Genomic DNA, 27,403 nt, shown 5'->3' on the forward strand with positions numbered 1-27,403 from the left:
GGGGAAGCACAGCAGCTGAGTTCTCCCATAAAGAGGCAGGAAGGCCAGGTCTTCACATGCTACCCCCTTCCACTGTTTATTGGATGTGAGTTGCCCCTCAGCCCCTGTGGAAGGAGGGTATGAATTTGGAAGAGCTTCCTTCAGCAGAGGGTGGGTGCTGGGAGGGACTCAGCTGCGAGCCATCAGCCCCTAAGGCATTGGGCAGATGGGGGAGTAAGTGCCTTAGTCTTCAAGGCTGCACACTACAGAAATTCCCTGTGTTTTGTGTACCTACAAAACATACTTTCAATGTCTCTATGAACACAACACACACACACACACACACACACACACACACACAGGAAGGCAATATAGCATGATAATTAAGGGAATGTACTCTGGAGCTAGACAGGTTTTGAATACCAATTCTATTATCCTTCGCACCTTTGAACTGTGTTTAACCCCTCTGCGCCTTGGGAGCTTTGTTGCTAAAAAGGGGGCAGATGATGATGGTAGGATCAATCATGGATGTGTTGGGTATAATAGAAGTAAAATAAGGCTGAAGGCTCAGGAGAGCCAACAAAGGAAGGCAGATTTTAGAGAGGAGCTGAAACTTTGAAGGAGAGACCAACAGAGGGTCAGTTTAACTTTGTCTTTAGGGTGACCCATGGTCATGGTGTGATACAGACAAGCTGAAGCTTTGATAGAAAACCTGCCATCTTTCTGGCTTGAAAGATCAGAAGACAGACCCAGAGAGGGCATAGCCTCCAGAGAGTAAAGAGGGAAGCCCAGCAGGGAGAAAGAGAAAGGTATTCTCTGTGTACTCTACTCAAGTCTCCAGCTGACCCCTGAACCATGCATGCATGGGCAGACCTGCACACAGCACAGCTACAGGGTAAAATAACTCAACTGACACTTCAGCTGCCACCCACTGCAGGCAAGACAGAGTCTGAAGTTTGATTCTAACAAGTTTATTGCCTACTAAAATAAATGAACACTCTTTGGAGGAATTTAATAGAATTCCAAGTCTCTATTTTGTAACATTCATAAAGGCCAGAAAAAATTCAAAATTTCTTTATGAAACAGAGATAACAATAACTACTTCTCAAGGGTTGTGGTGAGACTTAAACATGACGATGTATTTAGCATAGTGTTTGCACAATACACCTGTATCTTTTGGGTCCTAGAGGGTATTTCCATACATCATATGTGATGGGTAAGTTTGGTGTTGTTTCTCTGGGTTAATGGCCTGGTGTGCATTACTGGAGCAAGCAGAAGAATTTCAGAGCAGGCAGGCACTGTGATATGGGCCTAAAAATAATAACATTGTGTGAGCTAACATTGCTGAGCACTTACTATGTGCTGGCATAGTTACAAGACAATAACAGGTAGGTTTATGAGTCATTGAATGCAACTATTGATAATTAGGGTATGATATTGCTTCTGAGACTTAGTTTCATTAAAATTGTGATGTAATAGTTGCCCACATTACATTTACATTTTTGCAGGTCAATAGAAGTAAAATATCAGACTTGAAGTTTAAATTCCTTTATTTAGGAGCAAGCATTCAGAGTAATAAACACAAAAATAGTTCATATCACAGGTTTGGTTCTAGAAAATCAGACCCTGAGATGGAGTTTGGGGTGCAAGACACTTATTAAGGATTAACAACTATGAAAAGAAGGGGGAGAAAGCTGGGTTGTATGGAGGGAAATCAAACTGCAAATCAGGCCTGGCAAAGACTTGGCCTACCCAGCTCAGATTTCTGGAGAGCATATTGCCTGCCAGAGTGTCCCACATCAAGCTGAAATGGCTAGGCATTTATATTCCTGCCTATCTCAGTCCACAATGTGGACTATGGAGGCAGATGTGGGGGAGCTGATAGCTGGAGTCTGTCTTGACCTCATTTCCCTCAGCCAGATAGAAAGTCCATCCTCAATGGGCAACTTGGGTAGCACATCTACAAATCTACAATGCAATGTTCTGTAATCATGTCTTCACTTTTTGTTTAGTCTTGTCTATCTATGAGTTTACTAAGGAGGAAAGTATATATTTTTCTATGATTTACGTAACACCAAGTATAACATCAATTATTCATCATTTTTGAAACTACAATGTATAACCTTATATACATTTATCAAGAAAAAGTTAACTCATTGGGATTTTTGTTAATTTTTATAACATATTCAGTTTTTCAAATCATTCTGAATCCATTTATAAAAAATATGATTTAATTGAAATAGAATTCAAAATGTTAAGTGTCCTTAGGGAAAGATGAGTTATATTTCTCACTCTTTGGGATGTAAGGATAATGATTTCCAACAAAGTCATTTTGTCTTTCATAAATTCAAGGAGATTACTTCCCAATGCCTTATGAAGATGTAGAGTTCATAGCAAAAAAAAAAAATATATATATATATAAGAGCTTTTCCATAACTTGACAACAAATTAATTAATACACCCAACCTAACAGTTTAAAGCATCAAGATGATAATCTCTTGTAAAAACACCACAGAGATGCACCATTTGGCATGTGTTTGCTAAAATGATTCTGGACAGTTGCTGCCACTTGATTAACAAAGGCCTGATTGACAAAAGAAAGAGATTCACTAGTCATGTAATTCAATATAGATAGGTGAAACCTTAGAGAACACAATCTGTCTGAAAGAATGTTCTTTTACTAATGTAAAGGATTTTAATAATCCTTTTCTTATACTCATCTACACTAGATACACTAAAGTGTTCTGGACCAACATGTAATGCTTATTGAAAATCCTCAAACTTCAGTAAAATGGTAACAAAAAGGATGCCTTCATCAGAAGGAAAAAATGAAAATGATCCCTACACATCAGAACAAACTGCTGAATGCCTGCATGATCCAAGTTTAGAAAAAAGCTGTGAGTTTTCTATACAAGAAAAGGTCAAGTAAGACATAGCCCAAATAGATTTGCACCTCATATGTTTGAGGAATTCCCCAATTTCTTCAGTTTGAATATATGCCTCCATGAGTAGAACCATGCTCTAGCTCAAGCAAGTAGCCTAGCCAGTGGATTCTGAGTGTGGAGATGCCTACAGAGCTCCCTCTATTTCATACTTTAGGCAAAAAGAAAAAGACCACATAGATTAAAATGTAAATTTTAAAAGGTAACTATAAATATACTCAAAGTGAACACTTTCATATATTTTCACACTTTTGTGCACACACCAGAAACCCTAAATGAAAATATTGATATATCTAACTATTCAAAGATATTAATTAAGCATTATCATTAAAATAACTTAAATACAGTAAAAGATAAAATGATAAATGTGAAAGATTATTTGTTAAATTTATGTCAGAGAAAGAGTTAATAAGCTTTTAATGAAAAGCTCTGATAAATCAATAAAACACAATGCCCTTCAAGAAAAAGAAAAATGGGAAAATGCAATAACAGGTAATTCACAAAAAAAAGAAACATCAATGCACCAAAATCACATTTATAGATGCTCAAATTACTATTAATCACAGAAATGTAGAGTTAAGTATAACAGTTTTCACCTATAATTATGGCAAAACTTTTCATAGATGTCATGGACTCAAACTTTTAGAATAGTAATTTGGCAATAAGATTGCATTTGACCTAGCGCTTCCACTTCTAGTAACTTTAGTTTTTCTTGTTATATTTTATTAATATCATGCAATGGGCTCATATTACATTTATCATTATAAAAAACAAAGAAAGCTTACTCAAAAATGAAGTATTAATTAAAATTAATCATATAGTTCAATTCCACTCTAAGACAAACCACAAGTCACTCTATAACCACACATTTTTCTACAGAGCAAAATGGAAAGAATTAGTCAACCCAACTAAACTGGTCTTTCTTAACAATAACCAAATTAAATTCAAAGGGTTGATAATGAGAATATGCAAACTTCCTGTAAATCAGACTGTCTCCTAAATGACAAAGACTGTTTTTTTCTGTTTTCAGGTTCAAAATCAAGCAGTGCTAGACATAAAAGAAAAATGGCAAAATGAGCTCTTTTGAGAGACAGGCCAGTTGCTAGTACCCAGCAACACTTCAGATACATCCCAAAAACCCTGCTCAGGCAAGGTTAGATCCTCTGGGGACTTGCCAAATAGCCCAACAAAAGTGTGGATGCTTCTCTCACTCCAAACAGAATACCTAATAGCAACATGGGATGGCCAGAATTTTCCAAACTGCAGTTCTGAGGAAAGTATTGTCATGGCTTCTGAAACAGGAAGGAGAACACACAGGTTAAAAAATAAAGTAAAATAGACCCCCTAGGTGGCCATGTGAAATATTTGAAAATAGGAGTTTTGGGAAAAAGAGAAAATTATAGTCATATAGTCACTTAGGCTCTACCTTTGTTGATGTGACATACACAACTACCCCTTCATCGCTCTCCTTCAAGACCTTCTCCATGCAAGAAGGAAGCATAGGTTTTTTCCTGAAGATGTTGAGGCAATAATTGCTGCTGATTCATTATTATCCACAACATCAAGGAACTCTCATTGCAGGTTCAGAGGACAATTTGTGTCAAGAAAGTGAGTGTTATATTACTGAAGTAGATTAAATAATTCAATATGGTTATCTGAGCCTCAAATGGAATGACTGGGTGCTGTAAATACATAGAGAGATTCATAGGAAAATGAGAAGAACTTGTGTCATTCTCCCAGAAGAGATCATTTTATTCTACTAGGTATCTGGAAGGTGAGTTTTCTGCTTAAAACATAGAGAGTGAAAAAAATGGAGAGTGAGCCTAAAGAAAATACTATCTTTTTTATTGCAAAGGCATTTTTCTAATTACTTTTCATTTAGTAAGTGCAGAATGGCTGTGAGACATTAAGTTCTAAGAAGTGGCTAATATGTATTCATCGGATGGTAAAAAATGCCAGGATAGAAAACATAAAAGACTCGTACCTTTACTATTTATTTCCTATTTTCTATAAAGAAAATGCCAAGTGCTTACCTTGGAGAGCATGTGAAAGCTTCATGGGCTCTCATTCCATCAGCCTATGCTCTTATCACATCAAAAAAATGACTAGTCAAAGAACCAAAAGCCTGTCTGATGGGCAGAATATGGAAAAAGACCCCACCCTATGCCCCCTGTTCAATCCAGGTCCACGCTTGGCCATGATTCAGAGCAAAGTGGGCCTCAGGAGAATGACAGTGAGCAGGGCAGTCATGGGGACCACCTGGCCGCATTGTGCCCTGCATTGAATTGAGGAAATGATCCCCCAGCTCTAGAAAAGGAGACATGAATCCTTAAAGATATTCCACCATCATCAACATAAGAAAGATAAAGTCAGACTCTGAATGGGAAATTCAATTAGACTGAATCTATGAAATCACATTTTATGTTCAATTTATCAGCAATTTTATACAGTTCAATATGTACAGGAAGACACTTTTTATTCAAATTTTATATCAGTCAATATTGATTTTATATACATTGGTAGAATAGCTACTACAGTGACATGTGATGTGTGAAACATTTAAACAACTGTCCTATTGTTTACACTACTCAAATTTCTCTGCAAACATTTATTTTTTGCACATGAATTCCTATTGTCACACACAAAACCTGGAGGTTGTTCCCTAATGATATGTCTGGATGTCATATCAAAATCATATACGTGGGAGGATCTAAGATGGTTGCATAGAGAGGAGTGGAGGCTAAGTAGTCCCCCTGGAACAACTAAAAAAATCAGAAACAACTAGTAAATAATCCAGAATAACTGTGGGGGGACAAACATGACCGTCCACTCATCATACACCAACCTGAATTGGGAGGAATGCCTGAGATCACAGCATAAAATCTGTAAGTGAAAATTGTGGATCCAAATCGGGAGACCCCTCCCCCGCAATCCAAGCTGCAAAGCCTCTGGTGCCAGAGAGCAGCTTTCTCCCAGCAAGTGAATATAGCTCAGCCGAGCTCCAACTGGGTTTTAATTAGTGAGTGTGAACTGCTCACTATGAGGAATGAATCCCCAACAAGCAGACAGAGGCTTTGGGTGATGACTGACCTTGGAGAGTCAGAGGGTTGCCTCAGACTAGCTCTGAAGTGGACTCTCTGTTCCTTTTTTGACTCAGTGGAGAAAGCCTCAGTCATTTTCAGTTCCCAGTTCTGTGACCCAGACAAGGGTATAGCACAGACAGAGAGAGACCATTGAAATGCTAATGACCTCTGTGTAGGGGGTCTGTCTTCTCTAAGAGGAAAGGGGTGGGGCCCAGTTCTACTACCCGCCTTTCATTCAGAACTTGGGGAAAAAAGAGCCACACCTCTCTACACCAGTCAAGAATTTCAGGCTAACAGGTGCCACCTGCTGGGCAGAAAAGCACAGTGACCGGAGACATCAGAGGGTGTACCAATTTTCTAAGACACACCTTCAGGGAAACTGGATACTGAATATTTCTTCCTTCTGGGACCTTAGCCCATTCTGGTCTGGGGAGGCCTGATTGGGGTAACCAAGGAAACCATGCCCAGACAACAGAAAACTACAACCTACACCAAGAAAAATGAGGTTATGGCCCGGTCAAGGGAACAAACTTGCACTTCAACTGTGATGCAGGAATTGAAACAACTAATAATAAGTCAGTTCAAAAAGTTTAGGGAAGATATGGTGAAAGAGCTGAACTGTATAATGAAAACACAGGATGTATGTAAGGTAGAAATTGAAAGTTCAAAAAACCAACTGGCGGAATCTATGGAAATGGAAGGCAAAACACGAGATGAAAGACACAATGGAAACACACAACAGCAGATTTCAAGAGGTGGAAGAGAACACTCAGTAACTGGAGAACAAGGCACCTGAAAGCCTATACACAAAAGAACAGATAGAGAAAAGAATGGAAAAATATGAGCAACGTCTCTGGGAACTTAAAGACAAAATGAAAAGCAAGAATTTACATGTCATTGGTGTCCCAGAAGGAGAAGAGAAGGGAAAAGGGGCAGAAACAATAATAGAGGAAATAGTCAATGAAAATTTCCCATCTCTTATGAAAGACTTAAAATTACGGATCCAAGAAGTGCAGCATACTCCAAACAGAATAGATCTAAATAGGCCTATGCCAAGACATTTGAAAGAGATTTTAAGTATAATATTTAAATAATCAGATTATCAAACATCAAAGATAAAGAGAGAATCCCGAAAGCAGCAAGAGAGAAGCAATCTATCACATACAAAGGAAGCTTGATAAGACTATGTTTGGATTTCTCAATAGAAACCATGGAGGCAAGAAGGAAGTGGGGCGATATATTTAAGATACTGAAAGAGAAAAACCATCAACCAAGAATCCTGTATCTGGCAAAACTATCCTTCAGATATGAGGGAAAGCTTAAAATATTCTCTGACAAACGACAGAGTTTGTGAACAAGATACCTGCTCTACAGGAAACACTAAAGGAAGCACTGCAAACAGAAAGGAAAAGACAGGAGTGAGCGGTTTGGAAAACAGTTTTGGGAGATAGTAGCACAGCAATGTAAGGACACTGAACAAAGATGACTGTGAATATGGTTGAAAGAGGAGGGTTGGCATCATGTGGGACACCAGAACAAAAGACGAATGATAAAGTCTGGGACTGTGTAACTCAGGGAAACCTAGGGTGCTCAACGATTATAATAAAAGTATAAATATGTTTTTACATGAGGTAGAACAAATGAATGTCAACATTGCAAGGTGTTAAAAACATATTTGTGAATCCATCAAGAGATCTCCAAGAAAATGGTCTATATATAAAAATTTCAATTTCTTTAAATGGAAAATGTCTCCATTTCACATTTTCAATAACAGAATGATTTTAAATGACAGTGTCATGATGCAATACTAAGAAGTTCATGTGAAATATAATAGGTGGAGACACAATCATAAGAAACTCTTGAGATCACGTTTAAGAAGAAAATACCAGAATGTTAGTTTCACTTCACATCATTACCTGTCAAGTGTCAGGAATAAAATCCAGGACTCAGGGATTTGGTTTTTTCCTCTCATCTCCTATCAAATGGTGGTCCATGAATTGTAGCTGAAACTGAACTGGACCAATGCCAGTTGAATATTTATTCTTTTTCTTCTCCTTTATGTCTTCCCCTACAATCTTTATTATTTATTTTGAAAGAGATTTTAAGTATAATATTTAAATAATTATATTTTACTGACTACCTCCTATGGGAAAAGCATTTTTAACACATTTTAAACTGTCGTTTTTATTAAAGAAATTCTTTGCCACTGAAATGACCTTTACTATGAATAAATTAGCAGACATCAAGATTTTCAAACATGTCATTGTATTTATAGCCTCAACCAGATATGTTTAAAGATTGTTGAATAATCACACTATAGTTTTGTTTTTTGTTTTTTTTTTTCCACAGGAAGCAACAGAATTTTTATTGTGCTAACAGGTCATTTACTATTGAATCTACTTCCTCATGCCAAAGTATATTTCAATCTTTATTTTTTTTTATTAAATTCAGTTTTACTGAAATACATTCACACACCATACAATCATCCATGGTATACAATCCACTGTCCACAGTATGATAACATAGTTATGCGTTCATCACCACAATCTATCTCTGAACATTTTCCTTACATCAGAAAGAACCAGAACAAGAATAAAAAATAAAAGTGAAAAAAGAACACCCAAATCGTCCCCCATCCCACCCCATTTGTCCTTTAGTTTTTATCCCCATTTTTTTACTCATCCATACACTAGATAAAGGGGGTGTGATCCACAAGGTCTTCACAATCACACTGTCACCCCTTGTAATCTACATTATTATAGAATTGTCTTCAGGAGTCCAGACTGCTGGGTTGGAGTTTGGTAGTTTCAGGTATTTACTTCTAGCTATTCCAATACATTAAAGCCTAAGAGGTGTTATCTATATAGTGCATAAGAATGTCCACCAGAGTGACCTCTCAACTCCATTTGAAATCTCTCAGCCACTGAACTTATTTCATCTCATTTTGCATCCCCATTTTGGTCAAAAAGATACTCTCAGTCCCACAATGCCAGGTCCACATTCATCCCCGGGAGTCATATTCTGCATTGCCAGGGAGATTTACACCCCTGGGAGTCGAGTCCCATGTAGGGGGGAGGGCAGCGAGTTCACCTGTCGAGATGGCTCAGTTAGAGAGAGAGAAGGCCACATCTGAGCAACAAAAAGGTACTCAGGGGGAGACTCTTAGGCACAATTATATGCAAGTTTAGCCTCTCCTTTGCAGTTATGGGCTTCATAAGGGCATGTCCCATGATCGAGGGCTCAGCACATCAAACCACCAGTCCCAATGTTTGTGACAACATCAACACCAGTCCAGGTGAGGAAGTCCAACACATCCGCACCTTCCCCCAGATCCTCGGGACTGGGGAGGGGGAGGCTGTAAATATATTTTTTATTATCTGCCCAAATTACTCTGGGATGTGTCACTATTTCACTCCAGCCTATACTAACCTACCGTATCTCACTTCCTATTCAAAGTTCCATGCAATTGTGGTGTTTGAACAAATCGACTGTAGAGTTGTACCATTTAGAAAATTTAGATCCTGTACCAAATAGATATCTCTTCCCTTGGTCTTATATGGAAATTGAAGTTTTAAAACACAGTCAGTTTCAACCTTTACCCTTTGGCATGACTTGCCCTGGTCTTAACCAGACCTGCTTCATTTATATCACTAATTGAAGTCTGGACTTTTTTTCAGATTTTTTTTTTTTTTTTCACACTACAGTTTTGAGATATTTTGCTAGAATTAAGTATAGGGTTTGTTTTAAGTGTCTCCAGAGATTATCTGACATTTAATCTCTTTTTCCAGGTAAACATTTATACAAACTTCCTAATTCTTGATTACTTCAAGGTTGGTTAGCTTGATTACTAATAATGACTATGAACAAAGCAAATATTTTCAGTAAAAAAAATTTGCATTGATGACTATTTACAAGACACTATGTATATGCAAAAATTACTCTAGTAGATTAAAGTGTAGCTATTTTAAACACATTACCTGGTTTGGATATAAAGAACTTGCCAATTAATCAAATCCTAAATATTTAAGACATCTGGCTATAAGTTGGTGACCTGCTTCTTGCAAAAGTTCTGGATATTTTTTCATTAAGGATTGGATCCATTTCATCATTTGAAAAGCTATACTTAGATCCTTTGAGGTTTTGCCTCAAAAAAGTAAATAATAAAAATTGCTTTATAAAATTTTTATTATTAAAAGTAAATAATAAAATTGCTTTATAAAGATGATCAGAACTAACAAATGTTTCATTATCTAAGATTAATCATTCAGTCTATCAATTAATTGATAGACTATTTGAACTTATATCTTACTTGATATTAATGAAGATTTATTTAGAGGAGAGAGGACTGAACTTAATGACTAATGTAACTTTAAAGTGCAACTATCCTCACTTCATCACCTCCATGGATAATGGGAAGTAGCACAGCAAGTATTTAGATAAAAAGAAAACCTTCATAGTTCATGACAGAAATAAGATCATTAAAGCTCAGGTTTGTATAAGTTTCTAGGATACAATCTTCCCTCCACCTATTATTTTCATATTACTTCTGTACTATGCTCAAATAAAAATATGCATATGGCTTTAAATATCTAGTCAAAATCTTAACATGTTTTGAATCCTACTCTTGTCTATGGATAACCATTTTCAGTAATCACTTCAACCTTCCCAATTTGAACCTCCAAATACAGACTTTGCTAATCTCTCCATTACCGTATGTTGAGTTGTACCATGTGTATCCTCTTCATTCCACTGCCACTGTCAATGCTTTCATACTCACTAGGTCAGGGCTGTTTTGGTGCCCCATTTCTTTTAACAACCTCATGCTTTACATGGTTAACAAACATTACTGAACTCCTACTGAATGCTGTAAGTGGGTCCAAAAGAAACATAATGCTGAGCTCTTCCACTCCAGTTGCCTGCTGTCCATATAGAGAGAATGCACAGCCCTTGACCTCCACAAATAAAGCATTAGAGGCAATAGAAATTTTTGCTAACTGGAATATTTTAGGAAAGCTTTATGGAAAGATGTCCCATGTAATGGACTTGGAAGACAGGTAGAATTTAGGAAGATGAAAGACAAAGAGGAAAATATCTGTAGAAAATACTGCTAGCTGTCTACTCAATATATATCACCCAATGTTCCTTACATATCCCTATAGCATCACAATCTGCAATGTGTCCAGGTTAAAAAAATCTACATTTTCCAATACACCTTACAGTAAGATGTATACCTGTCACTAGGTTCTGGTTAATGATATCTAAGTAAAAGTTGTTTGATGAAATTTCTAGGAAAGCTCCTTAAAGAGAAACATACAGCTGGAATGAAAAAATTTTGTCTTCTTCCCTTTCTCCTAATTTCTGCTGGAATGGAGTCATCCAGGAATATGAGGCAGTTTGAAGAATGGAAGTCAATCACCAAGGATAATGGAGTACAAAGATAGAAGAAACTGGTCACTGATGGCCCTGTGGAGCTCCCACAGCAGCCCAGGACTGGTTGCCTCTGGACTTCTTCTAAATGTGAGTGAAATGAACATCTGTCTTCTTTGGCCACTGTCAATTCCAATCTCTCTTAGAGGCAGCCAACTACAAATCCTAACATTCTGGATGGGGCAAAATACATAAGCTAAATCTTATTTCTCTTGCTGTCATGCTACACTGAGGGCAGAATTCAGGATACAATGAGGGTTGGGATAAAAAATGAAAACTAAGAACTTGTGATGATGTGTAAAATGGATTTGAGTTTGGAGATGCTCCAGACTGAGAGATCAATGAGGTTTACTTGGAAGACTTGCTGGTTGGGCGTGTTCTGATTCCTGATCATTTCAACTGTTATCAATTTACCCATCTCTACCTAGCCTTATTTCCACCTTATCTTTCTCTTGCTGTGTCTTCTTTTCTTTTCTACTACCTGCTATAGGGATTGATAAAGCACAGAAAATGGAAAGCCACAGAAACCCTCAGAAGAATTCTATGTGCTAGGCAGGCATGATCCTAGTTTTACACAGGGGGAATAATTATGGTTTGGATCTTGCAAGGGTGAGTGACAGATTCTACCTGAGTGCCTCACCATCTTTGTTGGTCCATTTAGCAATGCTCAGAATTTGTAAACAGTTCTTTTTAAAACACTACCATTGATTTTGCTTTTGAATATGCAAAATATTTTCTGCTAGGACCCTCTCTGAGATTTCATTACTCATTAGTAAAATAGAAACAATAATACTTGTCTTGGAGGGTGTTCTAGTTTGCTAATGCTGCTGGAATGCAAAGCACCAGAGATGGATTGGCTTTTATAAAATGGGGTTTAGAGGAGGGGCAAGATGGTGGACTGGTGAGCTGTATGTTTTAGTTAATCCTCCAGGAAAGTAGGTAGAAAGCCAGGAACTGTGTGGACTGGACACCACAGAGGAATCTGACTTTGGGCATACTTCATACAACACTCATGAAAATGTCGAACTGCTGAGATCAGCGAAATCTATAAGTTTTTGCGGCCAGGGGACCCGCGCCCCTCCCTGCCAGGCTCAGTCTCGTGGGAGGAGGGGCTGTCAGCTCTGGGAAGGAGAAGGGAGAACTGCAGTGGCAGCCCTTATCGGAAACTCATTCTACTGATCCAAATTCCAACCATAGATAGACTGAGACCGGACACCAGAGAATCTGAGAGCAGCCAGCCCAGCAGAGAGGAGACAGACATAGAAAACAACACCACGAAAAACTCCAAACTAAAAGTGGAGGATTTTTGGAGTTCTGGTGAACATAGAAAGGGGAAGGACAGAGCTCAGGCCCTCAGGCTCATATGCAAATCCCGAAGAAAAGCTGATCTCTCTGCCCTGTGGACCTTTCCTTAATGGCCCTAACTGCTTTGTCTCTTAGCATTTCAATAACCTATTAGATCTGTGGGGAGGGCCATTTTTTTTTTTTAATCCTTTTTTCCTTTTCTAAAACAATTACTCTAAGAAGCCCAATACAGAAAGCTTCAAAGACTTGCAATTTGGGCAGATCAAGACAAGAGCAGAACTAAGAGAGCTCTGAGACAAAAGGCAATAATCCAGTGGCTGAGAAAATTCACTAAACACCATAACTTCCCAAGAAAACGGGGGTGTCCACTCACAGCCATCATCCTGGTGGACAGGAAACACTCCTGCCCATCGCCAGCCCCACAGCCCAGAGCTGCCCCACACAACCCAGTGTGACAGAAGTGCTTCAAATAACAGGCATACTCCACAAAACTGGGCATGGACATTAGCCTTCCCTGCAACCTCAGCTGATTGTCCCAGAGTTGGGAAGGTGGAGCAGTGTGAATTAACAAAGCCCCATTCAGCCATCATTTCAGCAGACTGGGAGCCTCCCTACATGGCCCAGCAGCCCAGAACCACCCTGGGGGGACGGAACTCACCTGTGACAAAGCACAGTCATCCCCCAACAGAGGACCCGGGGTGCACGGCCTGGAAGAGGGACCCACTTGCAAGTCTCAGGAGCCATATGCCAATACCAAGGACTTGTGGGTCAGTGGCAGAGACAAACTGTGGCAGGACTGAACTGAAGGATTAGACTATTGCAGCAGCTTTAAAACTCCTGGATCACCAGGGAGATTTGATTGTTAGAGCCACCCCCCCTCCCTGACTGCCCAGAAACACGCCCCATATACAGGGCGGGCAATACCAACTACACACGCAAGCTTGGTACACCAATTGGACCCCACAAGACTCACTCCCCCACTCACCACAAAGGCAAAGCAGGGGAGAACTGGCTTGTGGAGAACAGGTGGCTCGTGGACGCCACCTGCTGGTTAGTTAGAGAAAGTGTACTCCACGAAGCTGTAGATCTGATAAATTAGAGATAAGGACTTCAATTGGTCTACAAATCCTAAAAGAACCCTATCAAGTTCAGCAAATGCCAAGAGGCCAAAAACAACAGAAAATTATAAAGCATATGAAAAAACCAGACGATATGGATAACCCAAGCCAAGCACCCAAAACAAAAGATCAGAAGAGACACAGCACCTACAGCAGCTACTCAAAGAACTAAAGATGAACAATGAGACCATAGGAAGGGATACAAAGGATATCAAGAAGACCCCAGAAGAGCATAAAGAAGACATTGCAAGACTAAATAAAAAAATAGATGATCTTATGTAAATTAAAGAAACTGTTGACCAAATTAAAAATATTCTGGACACTCATAGTACAAGACTAGAGGAAGCTGAACAATGAATCAGTGACCTGGAAGATGACAGAATGGAAAATGAAAGCATGAAAGAAAGAATGGGGAAAAAAATTGAAAAAAATCGAAATGGACCTCAGGGATATGATAGATAATATAAAACATCCGAATATAAGACTCATTGGTGTTCCAGAAGGGGAAGAAAAGGGTAAAGGTCTAGGAAGAGTATTCAAAGAAATTGTTGGGGAAAACTTCCCAAATCTTCTAAACAACATAAAAACACAAATCATAAATGCTCGGCGAACTCCAAATAGAATAAATCCAAATAAACCCACTCCAAGACATTTTCTGATCACACTGTCAAACACGGAAGAGAAGGAGCAAGTTCTGAAAGCAGCAAGAGAAAAACAATTCACCACATACAAAGGAAACAGCATAAGAGTAAGTAGTGACTACTCAGCAGCCACCATGGAGGCGAGAAGGCAGTGGCATGATATATTTAAAATTCTGAGTGAGAAAAATTTCCAACCAAGAATACTTTATCCAGCAAAGCTCTCCTTCAAATTTGAGGGAGAGCTTCAATTTTTCACAGACAAACAAATGCTGAGAGAATTTGCTAACAAGAGACCTGCCCTACTGGAGATACTAAAGGGAGCCCTACAGACAGAGAGACAAAGAAAGGACAGAGAGACTTGGAGAAAGGTTCAGTACTAAAGAGATTCGGTATGGGTACAATAAAGGATATTAATAGAGAGAGGGGAAAAATATATATGACAAACATAAACCAAAGGATAAGATGGCTGATTCAAGAAATGCCTTCACGGTTATAACGTTGAATGTAAATGGATTAAACTCCCCAATTAAAAGATATAGATTCGCAGAATGGATCAAAAAAAATGAACCATCAATATGTTGCATACAGGAGACTCATCTTAGACACAGGGACACAAAGAAATTGAAAGTGAAAGGATGGAAAAAAATATTTCATGCAAGCTACAGCCAAAAGAAAGCAGGTGTAGCACTATTAATCTCAGATAAAATAGACTTTAAATGCAGGGATGTTTTGAGAGACAAAGAAGGCCACTACATACTAATAAAAGGGGCAATTCAGCAAGAAGAAATAACAATCATAAATGTCTATGCACCCAATCAAGGTGCCACAAAATACATGAGAGAAACACAGGCAAAACTAAAGGAAGCAATTGATGTTTCCACAATAATTGTGGGAGACTTCAACACAACACTCTCTCCTATAGATAGATCAACCATACAGAGGACCAATAAGGAAATTGAAAACCTAAACAATCTGATAAATGAATTAGATTTAACAGACATATATAGAACATTACATCCCAAATAACCAGGATACACATACTTTTCTAGTGCTCAAGCAACTTTCTCCAGAATAGATCATATGCTGGGACATAAAACAAGCCTCAATAAATTTAAAAAGATTGAAATTATTCAAAGCACATTCTCTGACCATGATGGAATACAATTAGAAGTCAATAACCATCAGAGACTTAGAAAATTCACAAATACCTGGAGGTTAAACAACACACTCCTAAACAATCAGTGGGTTAAAGAAGAAATAGCAAGAGAAATTGCTAAATATATACAGACGAATGAAAATGAGAACACAACATACCATAACCTATGGGATGCAGCAAAAGCAGTGCTAAGGGGAAAATTTATAGCACTAAACGCATATATTAAAAAGGAAGAAAGAGCCAAAATCAAAGAACTAATGGATCAACTGAAGAAGCTAGAAAATGAACAGCAAACCAATCCTAAACCAAGTAGAAGAAAAGAAGTAACAAGGATTAAAGCAGAAATAAATGACATAGAGAACAAAAAAACAATAGAGAGGATAAATATCACCAAAAGTTGGTTCTTTGAGAAGATCAACAAGATTGACAAGCCCCTAGCTAGACTGACAAAATCAAAAAGAGAGAAGACCCATATAAACAGAATAATGAATGAAAAAGGTGACATAACTGCAGATCCTGAAGAAATTAAAAAAATTATAAGAGGATACTATGAACAACTGTATGGCAACAAACTGGATAATGTAGAGGAAATGGACAATTTCCTGGAAACATATGAACAACCTAGACTGACCAGAGAAGAAATAGAAGACCTCAATCAACCCATCACAAGCAAAGAGATCCAATCAGTCATCAAAAATCTTCCCACAAATAAATGCCCAGGGCCAGATGGCTTCACAGGGGAATTCCATCAAACTTTCCAGAAAGAACTGACACCAATCTTACTCAAACTCTTTCAAAACATTGAAGAAAATGGAACACTACCTAACTCATTTTATGAAGATAACATCAATCTAATACCAAAACCAGGCAAAGATGCTACAAAAAAGGAAAACTACCAGCCAATCTCCCTAATGAATATAGATGCAAAAATCCTCAACAAAATACTTGCAAATTGAATCCAAAGACACATTAAAAAAATCATACACCATGACCAAGTGGGGTTCATTCCAGGCATGCAAGGATGGTTCAACATAAGAATATCAATCAATGTATTACAACACATTAACAATTTGAAAGGGAAAAATCAATTGATCATCTCAATAGATGCTGAAAAAGCATCTGACAAAATTCAACATCCATTTTTGATAAAAACACTTCAAAAGGTAGGAATTGAAGGAAACTTCCTCAATATGATAAAGAGCATATATGAAAAACCCACAGCCAGCATAGTACTCAATGGTGAGAGACTGAAAGCCTTCCCTCTAAGATCAGGAACAAGACAAGGATGCCCGCTGTCACCACTGTTATTCAACATTGTGCTGGAAGTGCTAGCCAGGGAAATCCGGCAAGACAAAGAAATAAAAGGCATCCAAATTGGAAAAGAAGAAGTAAAACTGTCATTGTTTGCAGATGATATGATCTTATATCTGGAAAACCCTGAGAAATCAACAATACAGCTACTAGAGCTAATAAACAAATTTAGCAAAGTAGCGGGATACAAGATTAATGCACATAAGTCAGTAATGTTTCTCTATGCTAGAAATGAACAAACTGAAGAGACACTCAAGAAAAAGATATCATTTTCAACAGCAACTAAAAAAATCAAGTACCTAGGAATAAACTTATCCAAAGATGTAAAAGACCTATACAAAGAAAACTACATAACTCTACTAAAAGAAATAGAAGGGGACCTTAAAAGATGGAAAAATATTCCATGTTCATGGATAGGAAGGCTAAATGTCATTAAGATGTCAATTCTACCCAAACTCATCTACAGATTCAATGCAATCCCAATCAAAATTCCAACAACCTACTTTGCAGACTTGGAAAAGCTAGTAATCAAATTTATTTGCAAAGGGAAGATGCCTCGAATTGCTAAAGACACTCTAAAAAAGAAAAACGAAGTGGGAGGACTCACACTCCCTGACTTTGAAGCTTATTATAAAGCCACAGTTGTCAAAACAGCATGGTACTGGCACAAAGATAGACATATAGATCAATGGAATTGAATTGAGAATTCAGAGATAGACCCTCAGATCTATGGCCGACTGATCTTTGATAAGGCCCCCAAAGTCACTGAACTGAGTCATAATGGTCTATTCAACAAGTGGGGCTGGGAGAGTTGGATGTCCATATCCAATGGAATGAAAGAGGACCCCTACCTCACACCCTACACAAAAATTAACTCAAAATGGATGAAAGATCTCAATATAAAAGAAAGTACCATAAAACTCCTAGAAGATAATGTAGGAAAACATCTTCAAGACCTTGTATTAGGCGGCCACTTCCTAGACTTTACACCCAAAGCACAAGCAACAAAAGAAAAAATAGATAAATGGGAACTCCTCAAGCTTAGAAGTTTCTGCACCTCAAAGGAATTTCTCAAAAAGGTAAAGAGGCAGCCAACTCAATGGGAAAAACTTTTTGGAAACCATGTATCTGACAAAAGACTGATATCTTGCATATATAAAGACATCCTACAACTCAATGACAATAGTACAGACAGCCCAATTATAAAATGGGCAAAAGATATGAAAAGACAGTTCTCTGAAGAGGAAATACAAAGGGCCAAGAAACACATGAAAAAATGTTCAGCTTCACTAGCTATTAGAGAGATGCAAATTAAGACCAGAATGAGATACCATCTAACACCGATTAGAGTGGCTGCCATTAAACAAACAGGAAACTACAAATGCTGGAGGGGATGTGGAAAAATTGGAACTGTTATTCATTGTTGGTGGGACTGTATAATGGTTCAGCCACTCTGGAAGTCAGTCTGGCAGTTCCTTAGAAAACTAGTCATAGAGTTAACATTCGATCCAGCTATTGCACTTCTCGGTATATACCCGGAAGATCGGAAAGCAGTGACATGAACAGATATCTGCACGCCAATGTTCATAGCAGCATTATTCACAATTGCCAATAGATGGAAACAACCCAAATGTCCTTCAACAGATGAGTGGATAAATAAAATGTGGTATATACACATGATGGAATACTACACGGCAGTAAGAAGGAACGACCTCATGAAACATATGACAACATGGATGAATCTTGAAGACATAATGCTGAGCGAAATAAGCCAGGCACAAAAAGAGAAATATTATATGCTACCACTAATGTGAACTTTGAAAAATGTAAAACGAATGGTTTATAATGTAGAATGTAGGGGAACTAGCAATAGAGAGCAATTAAGGAAGGGGAACAGTAATCCAAGAACAGATATGCTATTTAACGTTCTGGGATTGCCCAGGAATGACTATGGTCTGTTAATTTCTGATGGATATAGTAGGAGCAAGTTCACAGAAATGTTGCTATATTAGGTAACTTTCTTGGGGTAAAGTAGGAACATGTTGGAAGTTAAGCAGTTATCTCAGGTTAGTTGTCTTTTTCTTACTCCCTTGTTAAGGTCTCTTTGAAATGTTCTTTTATTGTATGTTTTTCTTTTAAAAATTTTTTTTTTCCATACAGTTGATTTAAAAAGGAAAAAAGGGTTAAAAAAAAAAAAAAAAAAAAGTAAAAAAATATATAGTGCCCCCTTGAGGAGCCTGTGGAGAATGCAGGGGTATTGGCCTACCCCACCTCAATGGTTGCTAACATGACCACAGACATAGGGGACTGGTGGTTTGATGGGTTGAGCCCTCTACCGTAGGTTTTACCCTTGGGAAGATGGTTGCTGCAAAGGAGAGGCTAGGCCTCCCTAGGCTTCCCTATAATTGTGCCTAAGAGCCTCCTCCCGAATGCCTCTTTGTTGCTCAGATGTGGCCCTGTCTCTCTAGCTAAGCCAACTTGAAAGGTGAAATCACTGCCCTCCCCCCTACGTGGGATCAGACACCCAGGGGAGTGAATCTCCCTGGCAACGTGGAATGTGACTCCTGGGGAGGAATGTAGACCCGGCATCGTGGGACGGAGAACATCTTCTTGACCAAAAGGGGGATGTGAAAGGAAATGAAATAAGCTTCAGTAGCAGAGAGATTCCAAAAGGAGCCGAGAGGTCACTCTGGTGGGCACTCTTACGCACAATTTAGACAACCCTTTTTAGGTTCTAAAGAATTGGGGTAGCTGGTGGTGGATACCTGAAACTATCAAACTACAACCCAGAACCCATGAATCTCAAAGACAATTGTATAAAAATGTAGCTTATGAGGGGTGACAATGGGATTGGGAAAGCCATAAGGACCACACTCCACTTTGTCTAGTTTATGGATGGATGAGTAGAAAAATAGGAGAAGGAAACAAACAAACAAACAGACAAAGGTACCCAGTGTTCTTTTGTACTTCAATTGCTCTTTTTCACTTTAATTATTATTCTTGTTATTTTTGTGTGTGTGCTAATGAAGGTGTCAGGGATTGATTTAGGTGATGAATGTACAACTATGTAATGGTACTGTGAACAATCAAATGTACGATTTGTTTTGTATGACTGCGTGGTATGTGAATATATCTCAATAAAATGAAGATAAAAAAATGGGGTTTATTTGGTTACACAGTTACAGTCTTAAGGCAATAAAGTGTCCAAGGTAACACATCAGCAACTGGGTATCTTCACTGGAAGATGGCCAATGGTGTCCAGAAAACCTCTCTTAGCTGGGAAGGCACATGGCTGGCATCCGCTCCAAAGTTCTGGTTTCAAAATGGCTTTCCCCCAGGACGTTCCTCCCTAGGCTGCAGTTCCTCAAAAATGTCACTCTTAGTTGCACTTGGGATATCTGTCCTCTCTCAGCTTCTCCAGAGCAAGAGTCTGCTTTCAATGGCCATCTTCCAACAGTCTCTCATCTGCAGCTTCTGTGCTTTCTTCAAAGTGTCCCTCTTGGTGGTAGCAAGCTCACTCCTTCTGTCTGATCTTATATAGTGCTCCAGTAACTTAATTCAGACCCACCCTGATTGTGTGGGCCAACACCTCCATGGAAAATATCCAGTCAGTCATCACCCACAGTTGAGTGGGGCGCATCTCCGTGGAAAAATTCAAAGAATTACAATCTAATTAACACTGATAGGTCTGCCCACACAAGATTGCATGAAAGAACATGGCTTTTTCTCAGGGACATAATACATTCAAACTGGCACAGAGGTTTTTGTAAAGATAAAATCAGATTATGTATGCAAAGCTTCCATGCAAATTTCTGGTTAATAAATGCCAGCTATCATCATTATATTTTTATTAATTTTCCAATTCACTGAAGCAAGAAAAATAGAACTGCATACCTTTATCTTGGCAATATTCTTTCCATGCTTTCAAGCACACAGCTAACCCTACCATTTCAACTTGAAATGTCACTGAATTACTCTTACATGGTTTCAAAACATCTTCCAACTTCTTTATTTCAGATTTTAAATTCTCTTTCCTTTTCCGTTCAATAGAAAATGAGAGAGCATTCCATTTTTGTTCTTGTTTCTGTTCTTCTTTGGCAAATAACCTCTTCTTTTTCTCTCTAGCAATTATTTCAGCTTTGGTCTCCTGCCCAAAATGGAAAGAAACACATCATGAAACATAATGGAAGTATGCCAAAAGACATTTCATTAATGAGACAGTATTTTAAAGGTTGTATTGATGACTTTTACCATTATCATATTCTTGAATAGGCACAATTTTGGTTTCCATATCTGTTTCTTATAATCAAAGCACCTATTAATTGAAACCTTAGGAAAATTCAATTTAGTAAGTATAAAGGCTCTGTTAAGATAATGTTCTAGATTTCCAATGCCATAGATTATATATAAAGGAGTAAATGTTACAAAAATTAATGAGACACTAGATGGAGGTTCTTTCACATCTCCATGCACCGGTACCTGTTGCCTTCTTGGAATCCCCTTTCCTCTTTCATTCCTCCCCAGTCTCCTCTCCCACCTCTCTTCACCTTTGAAGACCTTCTTTCCTAAACCCCTCCCTGACTCTCCCTAGCCTGCTTTTCTCTTATAACCCAAGCATCTCTCTAGTAAAGTACTCACCAACATGTCCTGTAGTCATGATTTACTTACCATTTTTCCTCTCTACACTGAGATTCTCAAGTCAAGAATCTACCATGATCATCCAAATGTCCCAAGTACAAAGCAGTTCATCCACAATGTTTGATGAATGAATGAGAAAAGGGGAAGGGAATCAAGTAAAGGTGCTGATAGAAGAACAATATAAATCCAACTGATTTGTTTAGGAAACTAGAAATGCATTAAAGATTTACTTAAAGTGCCCATTGGAACTACTTTTACTATGTTGAACAAATTGATTTATTAGTCCACCAATTAAAACTGTTCTAATAGCAAAAGAATTAAAACAGTCATCATCATACCACTAAGTCATGATATATGTAAATGTTTCCTATAATGAAGTAAATTACAGTTATCACCACTTAACTAGTTTATTCTGATCAATTTTACTTTAGTTTCATTTCCCATAACTTTACTTTGCTGACTTGGCAAGGCAGATGTGCAGCCAATGCCTCTGTTCATGATTGGTTTAGTTAAATGGGTGTTCACTAATATTTAAAACCTTTGACCTTAAGAAGAGCTTTTAGTGTAAAGAGTACAGATGTCTTCACCAATTTTGAGGCAAGCAGAAATATACAGCAGCCTAATGAGAGGTCCATTTTCATTAAAAAGATAGCAAAATTATTACCCTAAAAACATAAAATCACAAAATACAGTTTTAACATAAAAATTTCTTTACTTATATATTAATACTATCAGGACTATTAGCTGATCATTTTTCACATCACAAGTTATTAGTATCACTATTTCAAGAATGCATTTAAATTTTCCTTATTTACTCCCAGTACAATCCACAACTGGGAAAGGGGTTGAAGAATGACATCCTAAGAAGGAAGATCAGATGGTAAGAAATTGAGAGTTCTTACTTTCCACTTATACCAAGGTGGTAGACTGATTAATTACTTAAATATTTGGAAAAGTGTAGACAAACTTTATAATTCAAGCCAAAAAAAGCAGAAAAGTATTGTATATCCATTTTATCTACCTATGTATAAAAAGTTTCTTTGTCACTAATTAGTAAACATCTATATTTTAACCTTATTTCAACATTTCTAAATCCATGCCTTTATTCATTTAATGCTTTATGATCTTTTTTAAATAAACATTTTTATTATGCATAGGACCCATACACATACTTTTATATGCAGGTTTAACTTTCTTAACAAGTAAGTAAAGTATTAAGCAATCATATATAAAAGGAAAAAGCATAGCATTAAAAGAAACACCGAAGGGGTAAACAAACAACAGCTTAAGAAACAGAAAAGCACAGTGAAAACACTTGATAGAATTTGCTAAACCTATAAAACTACATGTGCCTTTTTGCTCTTGGGTTGACTGAAACCCTTCTTTGGCTCCATAGCCTGAGTTACAGTGAGTTTTGATGAGGCTGATTCTAGTGAATTCCCATAAAATCATTGGAAAACATGAAACTTTTGCACAGAGTTAAGAATACTAGGATCCTTAGATTTTTCTGAAGAAAAAGAAAGACTTCAATGTAACATTCCCACATTTTTCATTAACATTATTACTGATTCTTCACACCATCCAACCACACATGAACCTTTTAGTTTTGAATCAATAATTTAAACTGATTACCTTTGCTAAAGAGGAATAATTAGTTCAGCTAGCTCTTGCATGTAAAATAATTCCTGGTCTTATTATAATAGGGAGGTGACAAAAAAGTCTTTCATGGTCCACCTCCAAAAGCAAATATAAGGGTGCTACCAAAAAATGACAAATTCTGGACTTTACCTCTGCCATGTGCCCTGAAAATGGTGTTGAGAAGAAAGTAGAGGCAGAGATGAGAAGGTATCATACAGGACATTCTGGCTTCTTGCATCCCCATGTAGGAAAATCCCTGCTGGGGAAAATAGCCATAAAGTCAGGAGGTTGGCACATGAGAAAAGCAAAAATCTCATTCACTACTGTAAAATCCAGTGGCAGGAAATCCCAGCAATCCAGGTATGATTAACTCTCATACCAAAAGAAAACTCACTTAAAGGGAAAAAATCTAGTTGATTAAAATTTTCTGTGCCTGAATCTACACATATCAAATCAAGCCACATTAAAGGTTGTTAATGGCTAATCCATAGTGTCACCTCACATCTTGCACAGTATTGGTAGCTGGTTATATTAGCAAGAATGGTAAGTATGCCATAAAAGCATGCTTACTGTGCACACTTTTACACTCATCTGAAATTGTCAGCCCAAAGGGTAGGGTGAATATGGGAGTAGAAAAAGATGGGATGAAGACAAGGAATTAGCCAGAGAGATAAAACCCCTATTTCAATCTCTGGTGACCCACTCTGAGTGGTTCCAACTCCTGGTGCAGTTTCAACCCCCCTGAGCATGAATATAGATCAAATGCTTGCACTTGTTACCTGCCATGAATTGGACTGAGTGAAAGCAGCTGAAATTACTTGAAAGTCTATGGTTCTTCAAAATGCTTGACATCAAAGAATACTCAGATTTTTTAAACTACCATCCTTCCTTTAAACAGTTTTGACATTTGAGGAGACAGATATCATATTTGTGCACTTCCTCCTAAGACATCTGCATACCTAACTATATGTACACATCAGTAAACAAAGTGGGTAATTTTTATTAACTTCCTTCCTGATAATACAATAAGTTTTTGGTGTACAATAAAAAGCAGAAAGTGAAATTAATTTAAATTATTTAATCAGAGTCACAAAGCTTACCATCAAACTGATACTTTGTGCTTTCACAATCATCACTAAGTGTTTATGAGAATGCCAATGTACAAGTTCATCAAATTCCTTTTGTTTAACCAGTGAAGTAACAATGGGATCATCACTGTGAGACAAAAGGAAACACATGTATATTATAAATAGCATGCCTCCAGATACAACACAAAGATTTCAACTTTATAGTACTTTAAAAATCCATAGCTCACTTTTCTCTTTCTGTGATACGATGTGAATGATAAAATCCAAGAGTTAGTTGATTAGAGGTTTAAGAATCCAGAATCCTCTTCATTTCTCTAAGTGTACAATCAACATCAACAAATATTCATTAAAAACATGTGGCTGGAATGATTTTGCTCTAAGATTAAGACCACATAGATTTTTATCTAGCAATGACTAAAGGACATTGATAAATTTAATATTAAATTTATTTTGTGTTAAAGACATATTCCATTTAATATACTGATTTAATATATTGATTTTAAATATTCTTTGATTAAAGATTAACAAATTTCACAAGTATCTCATGAGGCACACTTCTGGTTCTATACCCATTTCAAAAAGGCAACTCTTTCAAAATATCTCCCACAAATGTATTAACCATATTAGATGACCTTGCAATAAAGCCCAATTAGGAATATTTTCCTTGGAGCTTTCTGTAAGCAAATCAAAAATTAAGACAAAGTCAAATGTAAAACTGTCATTTAGAAATATTACACATTATTTTCTAAAATTCACATTAGAAAACATTTGTATTATTCTTATTTACATAGATCAATTTCAGCCCTTCCCATAAAACTAGTTCTCACATTAAACATTTTGGCACAAAGCAGAGTATAAAGGTATAGATGACATTTAAGCATTCAGGTAGCTGGGTAGACAGTAGAAAAAAAAGAAAGGGAGAAACAAAGTTACCTAAGTTTCCTATTTAAAGTGTTTATTCCTTTTGTAATTCCCTATATGAGATAAGAATCTCAAAGATGGAAGTCTCATTCAGAGATCTCCTGTGTACACACACACACACACACACACACAGACACACACTTTTATGAAAATGAAATTTAAAAGGTAGGGAAAAATGCATATATTAATGAAATTACTTGATTCCATTACAGTATTCTCTTGGGCAATCCTTGATTTCATATATGTATGTGTGTGTGTGTGTGTGTGTGTGTGTGTGTGTGTACATAAATGTGGGTGTGTATACATTGCATTCCAAATACATGTCTATGTTATATTTTTGAGTATTACATGCAAAATATCATATATATATCCTATTATATAAAGATACATGTATATAACAATCCAAACACAATGGGCTAATGAATAACTTTTTACTTGGTTTCTGTTTTGTATTCTAGTTAAATATAGTAGAAACCGCTACCTCCCTGCCTGCTGTCCCCTTGGTGCCCATGTTCCTGTTTGCCTTGATGCCTACCGGCTATGAGCCCCTGCAGCTCTCAGCTCTCTGTCTTGCACTTCTTCTTACAACACATGTGAAGTCTGCTAGAAGTGCTGAGGACAGCCCTCAGCTAAAGACTGGGCAGGTTTCAGAGGACTAATACCATAGCTATCTACCATTCCCAGAGATTCAACCTGAAATTTACCTCTGTTTGCCTGCAGTGCTAACCTACTCATTAACACATCCTGCATTCATTTTCTCTTCTTCCTAATCTTACCTCCCCACTCTCCTACTGGGGCTCCTTGGGATCAATAAAGGGCTTGCACTCCAGGGTCTTTGTCTGATGGAACCTATCCTGACAAAGGGGAAAGTGGTGTATGTTGTTCCCCCATATTCTGAAAAATATCCTATGTCAAAGCATCCTAAATGCCCATGAGCTTTGCTTTTTTTATCCTTCCAGGATCATTTCCTGCTGCCTGCAATTAATCATATAGAAATACCTTCAGTGATGTGTTGATGGATAAATAAATTTTTGTTTTTTTCTGAAATTGTCCATAATTACTTCTTCACTCTTAAATAATATTTTAAGAATCATATGTAATTCCACTGTATTCTGACTTCTATCTGTTTTATTGGGAATTCTGTTATTAGGCTAATTTTTGTTCCTTTGTAGTTAACTCTGGCTCTTTTAAGATTTTTTTTTTTTGGGTATTCTGCAATTTCAATATGTCACGTCTAGCTTGTCTATTAGTGAGTGTATATGGGCATGTGTTTAATTTATTCCATTTGTGACTCATAATACATCCTGAATGTGCAAATTCTTGTCTTTCATTAATCCAAGAAAGTGCTCAGCTATTGTCTTTTCACATATTGCCCAACCCACACAAGTCCTTTCTCTCCTTCTGAACCTCCACATGGTTAAGGTTGAGCTTTCTCTAACTATCCTCCAACTTTCTTACCATCTCTTTCATATGTTTCATCTCTGCTTTTAACTACTGTAATGGTTAATTTTACACATAAAATTGACCAAGTTATGGTGTCCAGTTATTTGGTCAAACACTGGCCTAGATGAAACTGTGGAGGTATTCTGTAAATGGGGTTAGTATCTACCATCATCTGACTTTAAATGAAGGACATTACCCTCAATAATGTGGGTGAGTCTCATCCAATCAGTAGGAGACCTTAAATGAAAAGAACTGAGAGTTCCAGAAATAAGAAATTCTGCCTGAAGACTACACACTCTACTTCTCTCTGAGCTTCCTCCTCTATGGATTTTAGACAGAAGATTCCAACATCAACTCACCAGAATTTCTGGCCTCTGACCAGCCCTATGGAATTTGGACATGCCAATCATACAGTTGCAAGTGAATTCCTTAAAATAAATCTCTTTATATATACATTTAACATATATACACACAGATACATATCCTGTTGATTCTGTTTCTCTGGAGAACCCTGAGTGGTAAAACTAAATAATTCTATTGATCTATTCCTAGTTCATGAATTCTCCAAGCAACTTTTGAACCCATGTATTGGCGATATTTTTCACTTTTAAAGTTCTATTTTGTTATTTTAAACTGTGACTAATTTTTTATATTTCTTCTTTTCCCATATTTCAAATTTCATATTGTATTTCTTTAAACATTTTTAAACACAT

General features: G+C 37.3%; 1 pseudogene; it reads right to left on the minus strand.

The window, feature by feature from the left end:
• Positions 1-1,182: 1,182 nt before the first annotated feature.
• The window catches only part of LOC119520176, a 60,771-nt pseudogene continuing 34,550 nt past the window's right edge, over positions 1,183-27,403 (minus strand).

The sequence above is a fragment of the Choloepus didactylus genome, chromosome 25 (genome assembly GCF_015220235.1).
Source record: "Choloepus didactylus isolate mChoDid1 chromosome 25, mChoDid1.pri, whole genome shotgun sequence".
In the NCBI taxonomy this organism is placed as follows: domain Eukaryota; kingdom Metazoa; phylum Chordata; class Mammalia; order Pilosa; family Megalonychidae; genus Choloepus; species Choloepus didactylus.